Source organism: Nanorana parkeri, unplaced genomic scaffold (assembly GCF_000935625.1).
Source record: "Nanorana parkeri isolate BGI_ZX_2015 unplaced genomic scaffold, ASM93562v1 scaffold147, whole genome shotgun sequence".
NCBI lineage: Eukaryota > Metazoa > Chordata > Amphibia > Anura > Dicroglossidae > Nanorana > Nanorana parkeri.
In genome coordinates, this window is record NW_017306415.1 from 1,980,561 (window position 1) to 1,985,954 (window position 5,394).

The following is a 5,394-nucleotide window of genomic DNA, read 5'->3' on the forward strand; positions in this document are numbered from 1 at the left end:
CATGTCTGATTATAGGGAGCATGTATGCATTTTTAGCTGCATTTAGGAGATGGTTCAAGAGGAAATGTTTACATCTGTTGCTTGGGAGACCTGAAAGATTAAGATTGCGATTTTTGCGGGCGCACGCAGTTTAAGGCTTGACATGTTTGGTGTCTATTTACCCGACGTGACCCTGACTTTTATGTTTTACTAAAAATATGGGTAAGAATAAATGTTTTATAACATAACGTAGGGAAACTTTTTTGTGTTTTTTTACATTTATGGTACTTTTTTAATTATATAGTAAAAAAAAATACCCCCCGTGGTGATTATATACCTCCAAAAGAAAGCTCTATCTGTCCCCAAACTTTTTTAACATAAATTGCAAGGCTATAGTCCGGTCATGCTGACTGGTGACATTTTTGACTGACTGGTGAGACACTATCAAATTTTTCAAGCCCTGTATACAGTATATCTTATATACAGTATATATACACACTTTTAAACCATTTAAAGAGGGTGCATTGGAGCACACATCAGTTGCACAGAAGTATGCAGTGATGTGCCATGCACGAAGGGCAGTTTTGTGTGTCTCAGTAACAAGTGTGAAACCATGGCCACCTTGCACCTTGTGGGAGGGTGGCCAGTCTGTTTCCATTAAAGGAGAAGTATTGGGAAAGTAACATAATTAGAGCATAGAGCTGCAGTGTCCCACAGCGGCTTAATACACTGAAAGCTGAGCGGTCATGTAACCGCTGATGCATCCAGATGCATTCCAATGTCTGGATTTACTGAAATTCACACGAACATTAATTTGGAACTAAACGAAATTTCCATGTCTACTGGTTATCCACCACACTATTTGGGTCTCGCTATACACTCTCACACTGTTCCAGTACAGACTGAATCTCCCCCAGCGTTTAATTGTTATTTTTATTACTCAAGTGTGAGAGGGTATATGTAGCTATTAACTCCAGTCTACTGCTAAACAGCTAAATTGCAGGGAGCCAATCAGTCTGATCAAATGTAAATGTCTAGCGATAAATACATTCCAATCTGGACATAACAGCGTTTTGAGAATATAAATATTTTTTTTTTTTGCATGGTCCTCACCTGCAGTATCCACACTGCTCTTCCTTTCTGCTCCCAGCAACCCCTTTGGATTGTTCATCACTTTCACCTCCAGAATTCTCCTGTAAATATACTATCATTCACCTTCAGTGCCCTCTGCCCATCTTGCCAGTACTGTTCCTCCTATCTGCTTCTATTGTCACCCTGGTTGTATCCTCTCCTTTCCCTGTAGTATCCCCTCTTCATCCACGACCACTGAAACTTCATGTACTGGCACTCACCTCCACATCCATTGTCCCACATGTACTGCTGCTCTCTTCCTGCACTCCCAGTACTGCTTCCCACCCCAGCCCCCTTTTCTCGTACTTTTGCTCTTCTCATCCAGTGTCCACCCCCTACTGATTCTTGCCTTACCCATCTACATCTCCCCATGCTAAGCCTCTCATTTACCTTCAGCATCCCTCCTCATACCACCTACATCATCCCTGCCTTAAAGCTCTTCCTTTCCCTCCAGCATTCTTCTGTTCTTCTTCTTCTCTACTGTCTCACCTCTATGACATCTTGTCATAAAGCCACAATCCAGTGAGCATGGGAGATTTACTTGCCAACCATTGTAGAACTCCCCTACTCTTTCTCTTGCTTCAATATAGTGAATGGGCTGGCTTTTCCAATTTTGAGTTTGCGTTTGAGTCTGATGGCCATGGTTCAAAGGCCGTGCAGTCCATTATAGTTTTACAAAAAAATCACATGGGTGTATTCAGACAAAAAATTGCCAGAACCCTGAATTTGAAATAAGAGGGTTTGCAGTAAATTCATGTTCAGGCGAATGAAACTCATTGGCCTTGCATGACTGTTATAGACTGATCTTATTTTTTTGTCCAGTTTTATAAATCTAAAGCCTGAACATTTAAGATACTTTAGCTGTTATATCCAGGCAAATAATTAGTTTATTTCCTAAGGTATTATCTGTTTATCACCTCCTAAAGTGAAACATCTAAATTCACAGCTGAAAAAGAAAGTGTGTAGCCACATTGGCCTAAGCAGGAGTGACTCCCTTTAAATTCAGCTTTGCTGGGCTGTAATTAGCCTAAGCTGAATTGTTGGCCTGAGTTTGGGGCTTAGGCTGCCACAGACTTGCTGGAGGGGTCTCCCCAAGAGGAGAGGAGTTTGATCCTAGGAAAATTCACCAGGTAGGGATTTGGCTGGAGGTGCCTGATAAGCCAGAGGTGGACTTGGATCTTACAGGAAGCTGGTGTCTTGTCCTAAAGATGAAGCTGCATAGATTATTACAGCCAAATGTCTCTAATCACTGGATGCTTGTTTGTCTTAAAGGTCCTTTACCTAATACAGGAGTCTTCCATGTCCCTAGGGGTGTCCTGTGCCCTCATCCTCTCTCCCTGAGTTTAAAGTGGTGAATAAAATCTAAGATTTAGTTCTAAATTGACTGACATCTGTTCACAACTTTACTATATGTCAAGGACCTTCCTGACCTCTGGGGGTCCTTAAATGCTTTTAGGGAGTAAGGGGGTGCTACCGATGCATATTTTATCACTTGCCAAAATATTTATTATTCTGGCCAGACCTAAGTTAAGGTCTAGAGCACAATAGGTCACATACTGAGCCCCAGCAGCTCCAGTGGACTTTGTTGTTGGAACTGCTGGCTATAAATGTCCAACCCTAACCACAAGCTCTAAAACAATCATTTCCACGGATTGTTACCTGCTAAAGAGAACTCAATTGCACAAAAGAACACAATGATTTGGCATTGTGTTTAAAGGGGGCATACAATTAAGTCATCTATGATGTTACCAGCACTTTTTGTCACCTTGGGAAGCATGGTTAGATGGCGCAAAGTTATCTGTTGGTGCATAGGAGGGCTAGACCAGACCAGGACTCCCAAGACCAGATTGAGACCCCCGCTCAATCTGGGATGGGAAAAAAATGTTTTTTTCAAAAATTAATCGGCCAAGTTTAAAAAAGATAAATACATCAATACATTAAATATCCCCTGTATACACTAATCTTTAGTTCTCATCAAATATGTCAGATGCTCTGGATGACATTTAATTTTACTATGTGAGCATCAAATATTCTTGTGAGCGAACACCATGTCATTCATAATTTTAATGTTTGAAACTCTGTAAATCTGTCGTAGTCATGCTCATTTGTGCCCATGTATGCCAAACTTGATCTTCATGTTGCACAAACAAATTATTTTTTTCCTAAGACACATCATTATGTAATATCACAAAGTGAGAAAAGCTTGTCTGAATCAAAACATCCCCTTGGTTAGTTTGTCACACAGCCAATCAGAAAAGGAGCTGGAGTTGGTAAATGAATTGAATTGGGAATGTTGCAAAGGGAACAAAAGAAACTCTTGATCAAAACGTCAGCTTTGTCGTTGTATCTTATAACCAATTAAGGAAAGAGCTGAGAGCCTTTTAAATATCAGCATTTTTTAGAAGAGAATATGTTTGCTCAAAATAAAGGTAGAAAACATCAACAGGGGAAAGCAGGATAAGTGAACAATCTAGGACAAAATAGCTGATTTTTTTAAAATTCTCCAATTCAGCTCCCTATCCAGTTCAGCTATTTCGGCCTAGATTGTTCACTTCTCCAAACTCCTTACCCTTTTGTAACAACCCTGCAATTATTTTATTGCTAGCATCTTAGTAAATAGTATTAGCAATTTTACAAAAACTAAGATATTGTTTGGCCTTTCAGACATGTCAGGGTCCACATTTAAGGCACTCTGTAAAGTGAGCACTATACAGAGACTACTTTCTTTGCTATAAAAACTAAAGCACAAATCATTTACTTTCTTTGCTCCCACTCCCTTCAGAACCTTATGAGACTAATTTTCTAAAGGAGCAAAAAATCCTTACACAATAAATTGTGTGAATATTTATTTCATTTATTCAATCATACAAAAAGCAAACTCATTTTCACAGATTTAACAAGAAATGGGTTTAGGTGAATGTAATGTGTTTAAGGGTCAGCAAAAATGAAGCAATGTCTGTGAGTAGGTCCAAATTAGATAAGCAGTTATTTGACACATGGGTGGGGGGGAAGCTTAAAAGTCAAAGGACCGCCAACCACCCCTAATGATGGTATAGGTCAGCGATGGCGAACCTATGGCACGCGTGTCATAGGTGCCGGTTGCCGCAGCCCACACACTCCAAGTTCTCACCTGGGGTGCTCCACGGGTCTCAAAGTAATGTTAAGTTTTTAAAGATGGCCACCGCAAATCGCGCTGGCCATCTTTAAACCTGGCAGGTGCCCAGATCTTATTTAATATATTGTTGAACCGGCAATATATTAAATAATAATCATCCCATGGTGGTCCAGTAGAGGATAAGTATGATCTGCATCTCTTGCTGATGCAGCCAATACTGATTGCTCCCTCATAGGGCCGTTGCTCACAGGCAGGAGCAATTAGTATGGTATGAATCAGCCAGAGATGCAGATCACACTGATCCTCCACTGAATCACCAGGGATAAGCCTCCAGTGCCCCACTGGACCCCAGGGATGCAGCCCCCTCCCTGCAAAACAGGTAAGCAGGAGAGTGGGCAATGTTTTAATTTCATTTTTATTGTGTGATGTGTGTGTTTTATTCAGTGTATAAATGTTTGAATAAGTGTTTCCCTATTTTGCCTAAGCAGTGATGCTAAATGTTTATTAAACCCCAGTGCCCAAACTGCAACACAATACTAACTTGGCACTTTGAGATAAATAAATTGATTGGGCACTCGATTCAAAAACGCTCGCCATCACTGGTATTTATGCATTTTGCAAATCAAGATAAAAAGCAAGATCAAACACCATTGGTTAATAGCAACTAAGTACTTCATTTTTGTCCAGAAACTACATCACATAAGTTCAAGTTCCTCCATGCCCACCACATGGGCTCTCCAAGATAAGGTTAGCAAGATGGGTTTAGATGTCCTTGGCAATGTTCCCCTCTTTGTGGCGTTTCTGGAAATATCTCTTCATAATTCGCAAATATGTTTACAGCAAAATTATCCTTACATAAGTAGAAATGGATGTCTCTCTTAAGATGGCTGACATCGCTACAGAATGGCAGGTAATTAGGGATGTTCAAATACCAGTGCCGATACTTGGGCAGTCGCAGAAGTTGCAGCTGTGACAGGACACTGGCATTCCGCCACTGTCCTTAAATCATTAGTCTGTATAGTTTTAGAAAAACTGTCACATAATACAAAAAAAAATGTACTTGTGCGAAGTACGGTACTTGGTATCTGAACATCCTTACAGGTAATTAAGTCAGTCAGTAAGGCTTCAAATTTCCCTTCACAAATGTCATAATTTATTTCAATAATTGC